The 17,967-nt window shown below is 52.9% G+C and overlaps 1 long non-coding RNA gene across 1 annotated transcript in view; it reads right to left on the bottom strand.

The window, feature by feature from the left end:
* Positions 1-4,403: 4,403 nt before the first annotated feature.
* The window catches only part of LOC141374888 (uncharacterized), a 38,684-nt gene continuing 25,120 nt past the window's right edge, over positions 4,404-17,967 (bottom strand). Inside the window, exons 4-6 of the long non-coding RNA XR_012382059.1 lie at positions 5,011-5,100; positions 4,656-4,783; positions 4,404-4,555 (exon numbers count right to left, since the gene is read on the bottom strand). This is a non-coding gene — a long non-coding RNA (uncharacterized lncRNA). The remainder of the gene's footprint in view (positions 4,556-4,655; positions 4,784-5,010; positions 5,101-17,967) is intronic.

Below are 17,967 nucleotides of genomic sequence, written 5' to 3'. Positions count from 1 at the left end.
TTGCTCTCCCTCTCCTTCCGTGTACAAACAAAGAAGAGGTCAGGCGGCACCCAGCAAGATGGCGGCAGTCCGCAAGCCAGGAGAGTTCTCAACAGAACCTGACGATGCTGGGCACCCTGATCATGGAGAAGACAAATCTGTGTTGTTTGAGCCACCCAGTCTATGGTTTATTACACCAAACCATGCAGACTAAGACAAGTACCTTTCTCACAGTGGTGTTGTGAGGATTAAATGGGTTATATACGAAGTGCTTACAGAGGTGCTGGTACATAGCAAAATATAAGCATCCATTGCTACTATCATTTGCCATGGGCCATGGAATGGTCCTGGGTAACTGGAACAAAGGTGAAGTTTGTGTCTTTATCTCTTCCCCATGTTTCCCACTCCCATTTCCTGGAAACTTTATTCATTCATACAATCAATCGTGCATCCTTCCTGCCAACATTTGCTAAGGGTTCACTTTGTTCCAGGCCCAAGAGTTCCATTCACGCATTTGGCAGACATTTCCAGAGGCCTCAGAGGTTAACCAGGCCTGGACCCTGCTCCCAAGGTGCTCATAGTGGAGGGAGGGACGCAGACAATGACAGCTCAGATGAGCATCCTCAGATGGAGCTGGGAGAACCCCATGGAGGCTGCCCAATCTTGCAACATTTGAGGGACTCCCTGAAGGAGGAGGCACTTGTTCTAAGCCACGAGGACCAGTGGGACTTATCTGGACAAAAGCAGTCATAAGGAGCACTCCAGGCAGAGGGCAAGGAGTGGGCAAAGCCAAGGAAGGGAGCAGGACATAAGTGACCTGCCCCGGCCCACAGACCCCGATACTCCGGCAGTCCCTGAGCCCACATAAGAAGCCCCAGCAGGGTCCTGGTGGGCAGCAGTCCCTTTTCTCCCACACCCACACCCCTCCAGCCTGGGGCAGTGGCCATGACCGCTTCTGTTACAGCCCACGCAGGTGACCTTCATAGGATACCGGGACTTAAGGCTGTCATCACATGGCTCATTTTCACCAGGTTCCCCATGCAGCCAGGGAGAATGATGTGGAGTCAGGCCCTTGAGGGGGGTCACTGGGCCATCAGCAGACTCTTCTGGACAACCCACACCTCCAAGCAACCTCTGTCAGCCCAGTGGCTTCTCAAAGCTTCCCAGGATGGATTCCCTCCAGAATGGCTGGTGCTGGGGATGCAGGGAGGAAACCGAGGCGGGGGACGGACAGGGGGGAAAGGCAGGTTTTTGAGGGCATTCCCGGGTCTATCTCTGGGATGCAGCAGACCCCTCCACACCAGAGATAGGGGAGGGCAACCAGGATGAAGTTTGTAGCCTCTCCAAGGCTCAGTTTCCCCATCTGTAAATTAACAGCGCTTATTCCCCTATGGGGATGTTGGACTTTTAATTTTTTTTTTTTTTTTTAAGTAGGCTCCATGCCCAGTGTGGAGCTCCATGTGGGGCTTGAACTCATGACCCAAAGATCAAGACCTGAACTGAGATCAAGAGTCTGACCCTTCACCGACTGAGCCACCCAGGCACCCTGGGAGATGTCGCAGTTTCAAACTAAGAAAATGGCTGTCAAATGTGCAGTGTGATGTCTGGCCTCTAGCTGTTCTCAGGGATTTCCTCTCCCATTCCTCACCACCACTTTACCCTCTTCTGCTGATCTCCCTCCTCTGTCACAAACCGGCTGCTTCCAGGGACCAGGATGCAACAGCACCTGAGCGCGTAGGTGGGGCTGGGGATGAGAGCGTGGGGATCGAGGGCCCGCTCAGCATTTTCATCCCCTGGCCACCTGTGAGGCTCATTTCCCCTTCGTCGGCTTCGTTTCAGCACCTGAGAAACTGGAGAAAGAGGATTGAGCTGGCCCGTTCCTGACATCCCTTCGGGCTGTAAGAGAAATAAATATTGGTTGTGGGTCCTGGGGCATGCAGCCTCCCACCAGGCCATCAAAGAGACCTATTCCACAGGATGAGGTCCTTATTTGTCCAAACATACCCATTCCCCCTCCCCATTGCAGCAGGTCACCTGGATTGAAGACTTTGTGTCCCAGCTTCCCTCACAGCAAAATATGACACAAAATTAACTTCTGGCTGATGGAAGTGCCATGTGGCAGCTTCTGGGAATTTATCTTAAGAGACAGCTGTGTACTCTTACCCCTTCTCTATCCGTTCTTTTTTCCAGAAGGCTGGAATGTGGGGATGACCAGAATGGCCATTTGGGGGTGAAGTCCTTAGGAACGGAGGCCACGCAGGGCAAAGCAACAAGCTAGAAGGAGCCTGGGCCTCTGGGGGCTTCATGGAGACAGCCACCAAGGCAGCCCAGATGGCCTGTCTCTGGACTGTTTTACAGCAAAGAAATCAGGTTTTATTTCCCTTAAGCGTTGTTATTTTGGTCTCTGTTACTTGCAGCCAAAACTTAAAAATTACCGGGGGAAATTCTGCATAATCTGTATATAAAGCACATGATGTGTGAAAACAGGGGGCACCCAGAGCCTTGCTTATACGCAAGTGGCTTGCCACTCTCTCATTTCTCCACACAACTGATGAGGTCCCTTGAAAAATCCAAATGGGCCTCACACAGGTGAGTACGCATGCGCGAAGTGTTTGTTTTGGTCTCCTGAGGACCCAAATATTCTGAACTAAACAGAGAAAGCACTCTCCCAGGGTGTGAGTACAATCCAGATTTCCTAACTGCAGCTTTCCTGAGCTATCCAAGAAGTTAACTCAGCTACCCTGTAGTGCGGGGTTGCGGGATGGGGGTGGGGGGTGGTGCTGAGGGCATGCAGGCCCCCTCCTTTGATTTGCATTGTAGATGACCCAGAGCCCTAGCTGGCCCCTCCAGGCTAATGCTGAGCATTAGTTCTGAACCACATGTGTGCACAGCAAAGACAGAGTGTCTATTAACAGGGACGATGATTGGCGATTCATGTATTAAGGTCATGTTTATACTTCCATTGTCAACGGTGGTCATTATTTATTTGAAAGGAGGGCTCTCTCCTTTACTGGGCATCACAACTATGAGTTACAGCATGTGGAAGGCTTAATAATTTTCATATGGTGGGGACTGGAGCAGAGAGGGCTGAGGCTCCCTGTGGCAGCCAGGAGAAGGGCCATCCCACAAGGGGCTGGCCCACATCACAGATGGGGGAGCACATCCATGAGACAGGGGAGGGGATGGTCAGGGAGCACCTGGTGGCCTCAGATGGAGCTCCAGCTTCTTGGCCCAGACAAATGACCTCCCACGATATCAGGGGAATTTGCAGATGTGAACTCAGACCCTCCTTCAGGAATCTTGGAGAAATCATGGAGAGCTGGAGGCGGGATACGTGACCAAATTTGTCATCCCCCAAATGGGAAGCAAGTGCATTTTGAGCAAGTACTGCTGGCAGAAGGCAGTGTGGTGTTGGGGAAAGAGAGCAGGGTTTGGAACTAGAAAGAGGTGGGATAGAATCTCTACTGGTTTGTGTGCCTTGAGTAAGTCCTTTAGCCTCACTCTCCTTATCTGTGAAATGGGGATAATAACACATACCCTACGGGCTGATGTTGAGAGTTGCATGAGATTTTCCAAGAGGGCCAAATGCAATGCAGCTGACCCTTGGACAACGCCGGGGTTCAGGCCGCCAACCCCCTGCACAGTTGAAAATCTGCATATAACCCTTGACTGCCTCCAAACCTTAACTACTAATAGCCTACTATTGACTGGAAGCCTTACCAATAACATAAACAGTCTATTAACACATATTTTGTAAGTTCTATGTATTGTATGCTCTATTCCTGCAATAAAGTAAGCTAGAGAAAAGAAAATGTTATTAAGGCAATCATAAGGTGGCAGAAGGGGGGGGGCGGCACCTGGGTGACTCAGTTGGTAAAGCATCCTACTCTTGGTTTCAGCTCAGGTCGTGATCTCAGGGTCGTGGGATCAAGCCCCGGGCCGGACTCTGCACTCCGCACGGAGTCTGCTTGTCTCTTTCCCTCTGCTCCTCCCCCTGGGCGCTCGCTTTCTCTCTCTCTCTCTCTCTCTCAAATAATAAATAAGTAAAATCTTAAGAAAATCATAAGGAAGAGAAAATACATTTACAGTACTGCGCTGTATTTATGAAAAAGAAATCTGCGTATTAGTGGACCCGGGCAATTCAATGCGTTGTTCAAGGGTCTACTGCATTGCTTTCCTTCTCCTTCCTCTATAAGCCAGCCACATTCTCTTCCAAACCACGGAGAAGGGTTTGGAAAGAGTCTAGAAGGAATGTGCTTCTCCGGAGAAAAGATCATGTCAAATTCAGCCCTTTCTCTCTCATGGACATAAGAGCTTCAGAGGTCAGAAGAAGTGGCCAGCGGAAAGGCGGTTTATTTTAAACATGTATTTCCAAGAGTCTCTCGTGTCAGAGGCGCTGGAATCAGTGACAGTATCCACCTGGATTGTTCACGGGCTCTGCTGGGCTGGGCTCATGGAGCAGAGCGAGTCGGGAAGGGCCGCGGCGATGTTGGAACAGGTCATTGGACTTTCAACTGGTTCAATAGTTATATTCAAAGGGTAATGACCGGTGGCCTCGGATCAGCCCAGTGGAGGTCTCCAGCAGAGCGAGACAGAGCTCTTGTTAGTGTGATCTGCTCCTGCTTGGAGCAGTATTATCAATGCATTCAATAAAGAATGAGAAAATCTGGGATGGCCTGGATAGCTCAGTCGGTTAAGCGTCTGCCTTTGGCCCAGGTCATGACCGGGATCGAGCTCCGCATTGGGCTCCCTGCACAGGGGGGAGCCTGCTTCTCCCTCTGCCTCTGCCTGCCGCTCCCCCTCTCTGTCAAATAAATAAATAAAATCTTAAAAAAAAAAAAAGAATGAGAAAATCTGCTTATCAAATTCAGGTGACAGAAAAAGCTACTCAGGAGGAGACAAGAATTACTAAGAATTTTACAAACATACTTTAGCCGAATCCTCACAACCACCGTCTGAGGCTTGGGAAATTTTTATTATTCTCATATCACGCTTGAGGAAGCTGGGGTTTAGACGGGGGATGTGACTCACCCAAGGCCACACAGCTGGAAAGTAGTGGGGCCCGAACTTGAACGGAGGTCCAACGGAGTTTGGCCTGATGTGTTTGCAATTCCCAAGAACCTGGAGAAGAAGGTAAGAAAGGGGTCCTTCCAGACTCCATTCATTCTTTCATCCAACCAATATTCGGAAAACACCCAGTACCGCTTGGACACATTCTAGGTCCTGCTGATACAGAGGAAACAGTAGTATCCAGAGGAATCCTGCCCTAAAAGCCCAGGGACTGGACTAGAGGAGGCGAACAATAATTAAAAAAAAAAAAAAAAATACACAGGAAGGTGAATTAGGTAATTTTAGGAAAAGTGACACCATAGCCAAAAACATTTACTGAGTGTCAGATATTGTTCTAAATTCAACAATCTTGTGAGGTAGGTGCTATCATTACTTCTACCAGACAGATAAGGGAAACTGAGGCACAGAGAGCTTGAGTGCCCAAAGTCACAAGACTTTGGGCACTCTAAAGGGGCAGTTAGGGTTAGGGTTAGGGGCAACCCTAACCCTAACCCTAACCCTAAGGGGGGGCCTTTACCTTCAGAGCCTGCACAATGCCCGGCTTGGTGTTCTGACGAGCACAGGGCGAGGAAGGGCACTGGCTGGAGGGGGTCAGGGCGGACCAACCTGATGCTAAGTAAGGTGGTCAGGGAAGGCCACTCCATGGCTGTGACATCTGAGCCTGAAGGAGGAGCCCTGAGCCGTGCGAAGGCTGAGAAACAGAAAGAGGCCCAGAGTGGCTGAACCTGACCAAGCCAGGGGTCAGAGGGCAGGGCCAGGTGGTTGCAGGCTTTGTATGTCGTAGCAAAGAGTTTGGACTCTTCCCTACTGTGAGAAGTCCAGGCAGAGGTTTACTCAGGAGAAAGTGACCAAGGTCCGTTCTCCGTGGAGTCTGGCCCTCCAAGGGTGGCCCTGGAGCCTGAGGCACACAGTTTGTGAATGGGACACGGGACTTGATAGCCCTCCGAGCACCCACCTTGGGCCAGCTCCACTGCTTGGTACTGCCGCATCTTCCCGAACCTTCTCTACTTTCCCTACTTGCACTCAAAAGCTCAGGACCCTACCCAGGCCTGCTGGGGACAACCCAGGGCTTAGCCTGGCCTTCTGAGGACTCGCTGTGTGCTGTGGATTTCCCCCGGGCCTGGAGGACACACGGAGGTCCCAGCTCACATACTCAGGGGTCTGCTTGATCCATTAGCACAAGTAATTGAACCCACCAAGACAGGATTTCCCAGTAAGAAGTATGAGGGCTGCGCTTGGATTCAGGAGACCAATCAGAAGAGTTGGGGAGGAGGGTGAGCTGGGGAGATGGGGATCTAGGGAGGGGGAGAGTAGGGAGGTGGCAAGCTGGGAGAAGGGCAAGCCAGGGAGGCCGGAGAGTCAGGGCGGGGGGAGGGGCACAGGGAGGGATGAGAGCTGAAGAGCAGAGAGGCAGGAAGGGGCAAATAAGGAGGTGGGAGGGGGCGCTTGGGAAGGAGAGGGAGCCAGAGAGGAAGGGAAGGAAGAGAAAGGACAACCAAGGAGGAAGGTGAGCTGTGGAGGAAGAAGAGTCCAGGGGAGGAGGAAGAATCAAGGAGAAGGGGAGCTGGCTCAGTAGAGGCAGTTCAAGGAAAGAGGACTCAGGAATTAGAAGGGCAACTGCACTCTTGGGGTGAGCCAACTGAATGGTGACAGGGTGCCTAGGCCAGGCTCCTGCTTATTCATGTGCTTCCTTGTTTCCACTCGTCCCCACTCCATAAAAGCTCCTGGAGCAGGCGCTCTGCGGCCTTGTGACCGGCATGGCCTGGAGAAGGGCTGGCAGGGAGTGGGCACAGGTACGTCTACGTTGGAGGAGGGAAGCCTGTGAGCGGTGGTGTCCCGCTGCAGGGAGCTCTGGCCATGGCAGCTCATGATTGTTGGGGCATCTCTGTCCAGAGCAGCTTCAAGAAGGGCCCTGGTGCTGTTGGAGCATCAGCCGAGAGCAGCTGGGGGGTCAGGACATCTGCTGTGGGGAAGCCTATACGGGAATAACTCCAGAGGGCAGAAGGAGAGCTATTTCAGTACTTTACAGGAAGAATGTTCAAACAATCTGGCACACGCTGAAATGGGCTGGTTTGTGAAGCAGGGAGCACTCTGTCGTGGGGGATGTTCAGGTAGAGAACGAGAGATCACAGAGAACCCGTGAGGGAAGCTTCTGCGTTCCACAGACACTGAGCGCCCACTGGGTGCGAGGCTCTGGGCAGGGTGCCGGGAGCCCCGGGAAGAATCAGACCCAGCCTGGCCCTCAGGAAGCTACACTGCTGTGGCAGACATCCACCAGGGACGCCAACATGCCGGAAGTGTGATCTGTGTGATGACAGAGGTCACCGCCGAACAAGGGGGAAAAAAGATGGGACAAAACAGACAGGGTTTTGCCTAGCCGCTACACGGCCAGAGGGGATTGTGCTCCTGTTGCTCCAGACTAGGACCCTCCCGCGCAGGTGCGGCCAGGCAGGAAGGCCAGCAGAGCGGGCACTCCCAGAAGCCCAGCAGGGCTGCAGCCCTGGGTGTCCACGCATCTAGTCACCGGTCGAGGGGCCTTCGGTCACCAGCTGCAGGGGACTGAGCCCACCACAAAACCAGAGCTGCTGCAGCATTCTTGAAAAACACTTCCCATGAAAACATGCAATGGGGTATGAAACCCGCATGTATCATCATAAGACGTTTTCAACCTCACATTTGTCAGTGGAAGACAAGGAGCAGTTTTCAGGTTCTTAAAATATAGTTTCAACCATTGTAAGATGGTTTTACATTTTCGTCAGCTATTTGTGTGAATAGTGCTTCTCATCGAAGGGGGCTATGACGACGTTGTCATTAAAGACCGCTGGTGGGTTTCCTGCATTTGGGCAATGCGCTACGGTCACAGAAGCCCTCACCACTGTGCGAAGCTGGGCCATGGGGAGACAGGACCTCTCCCTACGATGTCTGCAATTTTTTTTTTTTTTTGGTGAGGCTATAATTAATTTCAAATTAAAAAATTAAAAAAAAATAAACCTCTTGCTCCAGCATCACATGCAGACACATTAAGCATTAAACCTGACACAAAAACAAGTTTTGTTATGGAAGCAGCTGTTTCTCATTTAATTAATTTTTGAAGGAAGGCTTTTGGAAGCTTATTTAAATTGGTTATTTATTTATAGTCTGCTCCCTTATACATTTTATTTTCCTAGCATACTTTTATAAAATAGAGGAAAAAACATAATTTTTTTAGGGGTCTTTTGTTTTTTGTTTTTTGCCCTCTGGCATCTTTAGTGTCTCCAAAGTGCCCATGAATGGCTTACTTTCTATGTGGGCTCCAACTTGGAAAAGGGTGGGGCTGCTGTCCAGGAGGTGGGACCTGTGAGTGCCTGGGGGAGTTACCAGAGCTCCCAGTGGAGGTTCCCAGGAGCTAAAGGGCGGGGCAGCCGGCAGAGGCGGGGCCGGGTGGGCTGGGGTCCCTGAAGTGAAAGGTGGGCGGCGTTGGGACAATGGTGAGAAGGGGAAAGGGAGGGCTGAGCCAGGGTCAGCATAGTCAGGGGCAGCCGGGAGGAGAGATTTGCAGCCGAAAGGTGGGCTGCCCCTCGGAGGAGCTCTTGGACACTCTTCTGACCAGCAGAGTGCCAAAAAAGGAATGGCCGAGAAAGAATGGCCTTTCTGCCCTGGAAGAGTCAGCCTTGCACCCCGGTCTCATTCCCAGCACTCCAGGGGGGCAGCTGAGGGCCCGGGGCTGCAGGGAGCCCAGCAGCCCGCCTGCTCCCCTCTGCACCCACAATAACCGGCTGCCACAGCCCCAGCCGAAAACACAGTGCCCATCCTGAAGGCATGACAGGGACCTTGAGGGCACGGCCTGCTCCTGCTGCCGGCTCTTCGGTGCACGGGGCCTGGAGCAGGCCGTCCCCGGCGGGTGGGGAAGGCTCGGGACACCCCGTGGCCCCTGGCAGGGCCTCTTGCCAGGGGGCCTGTGTGTTCAGTCGACGACGCCGAGAACATGTCTGTCTGACGAGTCCCCGGCCTTCACCCGAGCCTGGGGTCTGAATGGAAACATTATCACAATTTAATTACCTTTCACAAACGCAGCCTGAGAAACCCCACTTCTTGACCACAATGCCAACCTCGGCTGGAGCCAGGGGTGAGCGGAAGTTGTGCCCTCCCCTGGGGGCCAGGGGAGAGCCCCTGAGGAGATGCACACACTTTAATGAAGTTTAAAAAGTGACCCACGGGCCCCTGACCCACATGGGGCCGCGCGGGGTCTCCCCCAGCCAGGGATGGCAAACGCCGGAGCCAGGCACACAGGTTGTGTTTGGACCGGCTCGAGGGCTGGGTTTTTTTCTCTCCTTTCTTCCTTCCTTCCTTTCTTTCATTCTTTCTTCTTTTCTTCCTTCCTTCCTTCCTTTCTTTCTTTTCTTTTCTTTTCTTTCTTTTTTTTTTTTTTTAATAAAACGGGTGATAAAGGGTCCTGCCAGGAACCATTGTCTTCCACAGTCTAAAGTGTTTGAAATTAATTTATCCGCTTAGGATGGTGTATAAATTTCTCATTACGAGTGTCAGTGATGAACAAGAAACCATTCCAAGAAATGTCTCGGGCCCTTGCCAAGCCGCGGGCCCTGGGTCCCTCGCGGAGCCGGTGCCGGCGACAAAGGGTTTCACACAGTCAGGAGTGTTAACTATGCATGCTTTCGCGTTGCCCGGGCTCAGCCAAATGCCCTGTGAGAACGACACGTCCACACCCGGTTTTATTATTCCACACAGATGCCGGCTTGTTGTGTATTTCCAGCTTTATGGAACATAATGTGGGGTGTTGGGGGGTTTTGTTGTTGTTGGGCATGTGCTTTTTTACTTTACCTCTCCCTGGCCCCTTCTTTCGGTGACCCACCCCCATCTGCCCCCCAAAAAGGCTGGGGCAGGGGGAAGCGGGGGGCAGCGGGGAAGGTTCTTGGAAGGGCTTCGGATAAGGTGGGGGAGGGGATGAAATGAATTGAGTCTCTTTGAGGTGTGTGTGTTGGGGGGAGGGTGTGGAAACTAAAGAGAGGAAAGGGGAAGGGAGGGGGAGGTTAAGCCCTGGGAAAAAAATGGCACCCCTTGGCCCAGGCCGAGCCCGACTGCCAGCGACACTGGGGCGGGCAGCAGGCGGAGAGAGGCACGGCCCCACCATGCTGCCAGCCATGCTCGTGGCTGCCCTGGCACCCCAGGAGACTCAGCTCCAGAGGGATCCCCAGGGCGCTCCTGCCATGTGTCACCCTCTAGTCCCAAATGCAAATGGCAACCCAAGACCCCAAGGGCTGAAGAGGCCACGGGGCTGAGACTCAGGCCCAGGCCCCCGATGGTGTGGTTGGCCCAGGCTCCTGCCCCCTCAGCGGCTGGGGCAGCCTTCTCTCTCCTCCCACCGAAGCCCAGCCAGGAGCCCCAGGGTGAGGGTTGAGGCCACTTTGCCTGCTCTGGTCTGCCCTGTCTGTGGGCTTTTGCCACAGACTTCTCCTCAGGAACCTCGGGCAGGTCTTCTCCCACTAGGAGAGCAAGGCCCAGAGGGAAACAGGGAGCCAAGCCCCAGGAGCTCGGCCTGGGCATCATGGGTTCTAGTTATGGCTCAGCAGAGGTTGGCTTTTCCAGGGGTCACTGGGTTGGGGACAAAGCTCAGACCTAACACAGCAGGGCAGGAGGGCTGGCTTGGGAGTCAGAAGACCCCATTGGAATCTAGCCTCTGTCACCATCTTCTTGGGCGACCGAGGCCCAGTCCTGCCCCCCTCTGAACCTCTGTGCCCTCCTCTGTACATAGAGAGCTGGGCCCAGGGATTTCTATGTAGCCTCTGGCTATGGGCTCCAGGATGGAGAAGAGGGGTGGGCTGTGCTGGCCGCTGATGCTTTTGACACTGACTGTAGATTCTGCAGCCCAGGAAGGCTTGTGGGGTTGGGCCAGGTGCTGAGGCCTACCTAGCTCAGGAGGGAGCCCTGCAGGGGACGCTGCCTGCGGAGGCCACCCCAGCCCCCGAGATATGTATGGCCCCTTTCTGAACACAGCGCTTTCTTCTTTGGGGATCCTGGCCAGAAGGGGTAGGCATGCTTAGACCAGAGGGCCACCTCGCAGAACCACCAGTCTCAGCTGACACGCTCGCTCCCAGCCTCTGTGTGCCTGGCTGCTGAGGGCAGAGCCTCTTGGAATGGCTGATTGGGATGCCTGGCAAGTCACCGGCCCTGGGCGGTGGGCCAGCCCACAGTCCCTGCGGAGGTGGCCTCATTAAAGGCCTCATGGTCCAGTGGGCAGGGCATCAGACTGGACATCTGGAGGCTTGGGGCCTGGTCCAGCTTGCTGCTGCTTTGCTGGGTGACCTTAAGCAGATTACTTGGCCTCTCAGTGCCCCATCTGCCCCCTGCCTCCTCCCTGTCTGGCAAGGCTTTCTGGAGGGAATATTAATGGGGCGGCTCACAGAAGCCCGGATTCGACAGCACCTCGCTTTTAGCCAGGCCAGCCATGCCAGGGGTTGGCAGGGACATGAAGGAACCCTTCCTTCTGAAACCCTCTGAGAACCTCATCCCAGCATTGCTTCCTCAGGCTGCCACAGGCCTGGCTGGGAGGCAAAGCTCTGAGGTGCATCCCAGAGCAGGAAGGGCCCCCTCTTGCAGGTGGGGAAACCGAGGTCAGGAAGGGCAGCCTGGTGGTGGCTTTGCTGGGCTGGGAGCCAGGGCATCCAATCTCCGGGTCCTTCTATTTCTCCCTTGGGCTCTTCACTCCAGCCTCCCCTTCCTGCCACGGTCGCCACAATAGAGCTCTCCACCCAAGGATCTAACCCTGTCAATCCCTGTGTCAGCCCCTTCCATGACCTCCCATCATCTGGGTGATCGAGCGCCTCAGCCAGCACCCCAACCTCCTTCTCTGCAGCCTCCTCCATGGCTTTCCTCTAGCCATGCCCAACCCAGGCTCCGGCCCTTGACAACTAGTGCCATCCCTGCCAGCCAGGGGGGGGCCTCCTCTGCTGGTCTCTTGGGGGAACTGATGGCCCTTCATGACTGCAGCATCACATCCCTTCTGCAGGACACATGTTCCAAGCTGCCCCCCCCCAAAGACACTTTGGTCTTGCAGCATGCAGGCCCATCTCCATCAGAGCACTGCCCACCTGGATAATGGGGGCCTACAGGGCGGGACCTGCCTTTTTTTTTTTTTAAAGATTTTATTTATTTATTTGAGAGAGAGAGAATGAGAGAGAGAGAGCATGAGAGGGAAGAGGGTCAGAGGGAGAAGCAGACTCCCCGCTGAGCAGGGAGCCCGATGCGGGACTCGATCCCGGGACTCCAGGATCGTGACCTGAGCCGAAGGCAGTCGTTAACCAACTGAGCCACCCAGGCGCCCGGGACCTGCCTTTCCGTCCTGTTGGGGCCCCAGGATAGGCCCAGGGCTTGGCACGTAGTAGGTGCTCAGTAGATGTGAGCTGAATGAAGACTGAGAGGTCAAAGCCAGCATCCTGATGCGTTAGCCCCCTACCCTCCTCTCCTCCCCTCCGGTCAGTCCTTCATTTACAATCTTTGTCCCAGGAGCCAGGACTCATCAGGGCCCTCACGATGCCCTGCGGCTGCACCCCACTCCCCCACCCCAGCACCGCAGGGCCAGCCCAAGCTTTTCTTTTTAGTTGTCTGAGCCCCAGGCTCTTCATCCTAACAATCCTTCCCACTCATTGCGCCTTACCTTGCACGAAGTATATAGCTACATATCCCTGAAACAACCCTGCAGCTCAGTTTACAGCAGAGAAACTGAGGCGCAGGTATACTAAGTGGCTTCTGAGGGATCACACAGCTGGGAGAGGCAGGACCTAAATTAAAGCTCATGTTCCTCTCCCCACCAACACCCACTCTCCTCCAAGTCCTGCCATGGGGACTCGCTTAGAGGCATGGAGTCAGCCGAGTTGCCAAGGGCCAATAAGAAATTTCCTGGGTGGCCCTTTCCCATTGGCATTGGTATTTTAACCAGAGTCTTCAGAGCTTACCACAAAGTGGGCTTGATGATGGGATTCCGACAGCATTATTGTCTGATATTAACACGATTTCTCTCCCTGTATCTCAACAACATACACAATGGACTTGTGAAGGTTAACCCTTCTTCCTGTCTTTCCCCACTATTGCTCTAATTATTTTTTGTATCTTTTTAACTAAGCCTTCTAAGGGCTGTGGCTTGGGGCAAGAGCCAGAAATGAAATGTTAAATAAAATCCTGAAGGCTTTAAGATACCCGTTCTCCTCCAAATGACCTATACATTCAACACAATTCCCGTCAAAGCCCTTGTAGGATTTTTTAAAAAAAAATAGAAATTGACAAACGGGTTCTAAAATTTTTATGGAGAAACAAGGGACTGGAAGAGCCAAAAAAGATTTGAAAAAGAGCAAAGTGGAAGGATTTGAAGAATTACTAAAAAGCTTCAATAGTCAAGACAATGTGTTATTGACAAAAGACACAGACCAATGGAAGATAGAGAAATAGTAACACAGAGATATGGTCAATTGATTTTTGACAAAGATTTAGGCAATTTAATCTTTTCAACACATGGTGCTGGGACAATTGGACCTCAAAATTAAAAAAAAAAAAACAAATCTGGACCTTTATTCATCGTATACAAAAATCGACTCAAAATAGATAACAGACCTTAACATAAAACCTAAACCTATAAAACTTCTAGAAGAAAGCCTTAGAGAAAATGTTTGCGACCTTGCATTAAGCAGACATGTCTTAAGATATATCACCAAAGCACAATCTATAAAAGAAAAAAAAACCTGATAAATTGGATTTCATCAAAATTAAAAACCTCTGCTTTGGGAAAATTCCCAAGGCTCCAATGGCAGCCATGGGAGCTGAGCCTCCCTGCCTCCGGAATGGTGGGAGGTGGCTGGGAAGCCCAATGAGTCAGAGGTGGATGAGAGCAGCAGCGGAGGGCCAGAAAGATGGTAGGCAGGCATGTGTGGGCTAGGACTGGCTGCAAACCCCTCCCAGGAACGGCGCACAAGCTAAGTCACCTTCAGCGTGTCCCTTAACCTCCCTATACCCACGGCTTCTCATCCATAAAATAGCTGCATCTGGAAAAGTTGCTTTGAGAAACAAATGAGATATGAAAGTACACACTCAACAGTTGCGAATTCCTTTCTCTTTCCCTCCCTCTCCTCAGAGAGGATATACACCAGTTGAGGAGACAGAATAAATAAATGTGAAAGCACCAGAAAATTTCTAAATGAAGGAATTACCGAAAGGACAGACCAGGAAAGTGAGCCTCTGATCTATCTCCCTGCTATTTGATGTCCTCCCACAAAAATCCCGGAGCCAGCCCAAAGCTCTGAACGTGGATGGTTCAGCAACGAAATCTTGTTTGGTTCAAGAATCGATATTAAAATGATGCGTGGCGGTGTACCTGGGTGGCTCAGTTGGTTAAGAGTCTGATTTGAGCTCAGGTCATGACCTCCGGGTCCTAGGATCGAGCCCTGAATCGGGCTCCTGGCTCAGAGGGGAGTCTGCTTCTCCCTCTGCCTACCCCGCACCCACTCATGCTAGCTCTCTCTCAAATAAATAAATAAAATCTTTTTAAAACATTAAAAAATAAAATAAAATGATGCATGGGTTAGTAGATCCAGTGCAATTACCTTTAGGTCAGGAAATTGTATATTCTAGAAAGTATTTGATGCAAAGAGATACAAGAAAATCCTTGGTCTCAGAGGGTAAATGATCCATGGTATGTGAATGTCAGTTACACAGAACACTCCATCCTCAAAGCAAGCTGCAAGATTAGAGTGTTTCAGCTCAAGGAGTGGGGAAGTTAGAAGCATCACGGACGGGTCCACGGGTAGGGTATTTGGCAGGTTTTACCTCGGCCAGGAGCATGGGTCAGTAGCCAGGAGAAAAGGGGGAGCAACATCATCAGCTATCTTATAACTGAACAGTGCGTTTAAAGGGCAGGGGGGCCCTGGACTTCTCCCTTCAACTCAACAAGCATGGATTGAATTCCTCTGTTCCAGGTTCTGAGCCCAACACTGCGAATAAACAGAGACCTAACCAAAACCAGGATAGGGGATGTCCTGAAGGAGCTCCCCAAAATAGGCCTGTGGAAGGGGGATTCCAATCTGGTCAGCCCATCCTTGTACTGGCATTCTGGCTGAGATGCATCATCAGGGGCACCTGGGTGGCTCAGTCGGCAAAGCATCTGCCTTCAGCTCAGGTCGTGATCCCGGGGTCCTGGGATCGAGCCCCATGTCGAGCTCCCTGCTCAGCCGGGAGCCTGCTTCTCCCTCTCCCTCTGCCTCTCCCCTTACCCTCTGTGTCTCCCCTCTCCCTCTGCTTCTCCCCTCTGCCTCTCCCCACTGCTCATGCTTGCTCTCTCTCTCAAATAAATAAATACATTTTTTTTTAATGAAATGGATCATCAGTTCAGTGTCCGTAAAAGTACCTGGAACCTGATTATGTCACTCCCCTGCTAATGTCCTTCAACGGGTCCCCACTACTATTTCATTACTGGAGTGAAATCCAAGCTGACAAGGCCTGAGAACTCTAGCCCCTGCCTACCTCCCCATTTCCTTCCCAACCGCCCCCTCAATCTCAGCTCAGGTAAACTGGGGTTTTTCTCCACATTCCGATCTCTTTACCACCTTCGGAACATCCCCACCTGATTTCCCAACACCTGCACACCTCCAGGTCAACCTTCATGTCTCAGCTTCATTGTGGCCAATTGGGGGGGGGGCGGCATGGTGACCCCTGGGTGAGCTGAGCCCCTCCCCTGTTGTACACACACGGTGTGGTCAACTTCTTCACGGCAGTTAGCACAAGTGTAACTAGATATGCACTGTGTGATCACGTGTCTAACTCCCATCTCCTCTGATGAACTGAAGCCTCCATGAACGTGGGGACCAGGCCTCTCTCCTTCATAGCTCTCGCTCCAATATGGAGAGAGAGACTGCAGTTCATCTACACAGCTGGCTCAAGCCTGGCCGCAGCCAGGGAAGAGTTGCTGAGTCTGGTTGCTGCTGTGTCCAGAGTCTTCTCGTTCAAGGACAGTGAGACCCCTCAGCCTCCAGGCTCCATACTGGTCCAGAATTCCTTCCTCCCTGTCTTCCCTTGTCCACTGCCCAGCTTCTGCCCCTCCCTCACCCTGTGGCCTGGAAGGTCACACCCTGTGTTAGTGCCGTGGTGGCCATATGCAGAGTCTCTGTCTCAGATTGTTCTCACCTCCCCTTGTTGGGTTTGTATCCACCGTTTTCTGGAGTAGCTTTACTTCCCCACCTGTGGCTTGGCCCTGCCCCCATGGTGGCTTTGCTGGCTGCTCACCAGATCAAGTTTTACTGCAGAGCCTTTATGACCACAGATAGCTCAAAGTGAGGCAGAGGGATGGACTCCCCGATGGGGGTCTGAGTGGCAGGCCCTGATCCCTGTGTTCCTTTAGCAGTACAGTGGAAAGGGGGGATTCCAAAGTTACATTGTGTGCATGAAGACTGCATCCTCACTGAGGACCCTGAGGCCAATCTTAATCTTAACACAGACACAGCCCCCGTCTCTATGCAAAAGGAGCCCCCTCGAGGGGGTGGGTGGAAGGTGGAAGAGGAGCACCTGACTGAGAGCTAGCTCTTCCTAGGTGGCAGTCCTTCTCCTTCCTTTGAACACCCTGATGGTGTAGGCAGGCCAGCCTTATATTCTCAGGTTACAGGCACAAGGGTGAAAAGCACGCAGTCTCCAGACTCCCAGCAGTGGGCTCTTTTCAGGGGTAAAGTGCTCCCAAGGGTGCACTCATCAAGCCTCTTCAGGGTTGGAGAGCACAGCAGGGAGACCGTAATCCAGCGCTGCTGAATGGGAACACTCCTGTCAAGAGGCTGGGGACACGGATGGCACCGTGAGGATGGACCCCGCGTGCAAACACAGCTACTCTCCTGGATTTGCCCCACCTGGGGGCCCCAGACCACGCGGACCCCGAGTCGCTCGCCGAGCTGGGGTAGCTGGGGGCAGATTGGCGTCCTTGCGCTGCTCCTGGGCACCACGGCGGGCACATCAAGTCACAGCACGTCCGCCTTATTTGCCAATCTGTTGACTGTGCCCCCTGGCCCTCAAGTCCCTATTCATTGGGCGGTAAACATGTTACCTAGCAACCGAGTGTCAATATCAACAAAGGCGCGGATGAAGTTGTTAATCTGGCCAGAGTGACAGCGGGCCCGGCGCTCTGCCTGGCTTCTCTACTCATTGTCTGCCACTTAGACTGGCCCACGAGGATATCTATGCTCAAAAGACCCCACATCTCCCTCCACTATGAAAATTAAATGAAGTGTGCGTCTCAGGCAGGGAAAAGGCACCGGCATTGGTCTGCCTGGGGATCTTGTTTTTCTTTTCTCCAACCCGGTGGCCTGTGGGCTAGAGTGCTTCCCCTGAGGGCAGTGACCGCTGCTAATTTACAGGAACAATGTGGACACTTCAGGGCCCGGCTGCACACCCGAAGGGACATGCCTGTCATTTGTCCTGTTCGCGGGACTCCAGGTGGGGCTTGGAGGGCACAGCTGGCTCTGAGATTCAGCCCTGCGCCGGGCTCGGGCCCGGGCCCCAGGTGGTCCCTGTGGAACAGGATCAGGCCAAGTGCATGGCGGGAGGCCTTCGAGGGTGGTTGGGGACACAGCAGGTCCCTCCTCCCCGGAGCTTGGATTCCAGGGGAAACAGCCCATAAACCAATAAAGAAATGGGTCCATCACGCAGGTACCTGGGGAAAGAGCGTTTCGCGAGGCAGGTTGGCAAATGCAACGTCCTGAGGATGGGAGGAGTTTTGTGTTTTTAAGGAGCTGCGGGAAGACCTCAGTGTCTGTCTGTCTGCCTGGAAAGAGGGGGCTGGCATGAGGTAGGAGGGAGGTCTCAGAGGACACAGCCCTCTTGCAAGGCCTGGAGGTCCAGGGCCAGGACCTCGGGGTTTATCTAAGGGGGATGGGGAGCCAGTGTGGAGTTTCCATT

This window comes from Callorhinus ursinus, unplaced genomic scaffold, assembly GCF_003265705.2.
Source record: "Callorhinus ursinus isolate GAN/ISIS: 27379988/994484 unplaced genomic scaffold, GSC_fseal_2.0 scaffold2, whole genome shotgun sequence".
Taxonomy (NCBI): Eukaryota; Metazoa; Chordata; class Mammalia; order Carnivora; family Otariidae; genus Callorhinus; species Callorhinus ursinus.
Note: the sequence above shows the minus strand (reverse complement) of the source record. Positions and strands in the feature narration are given on the sequence as shown.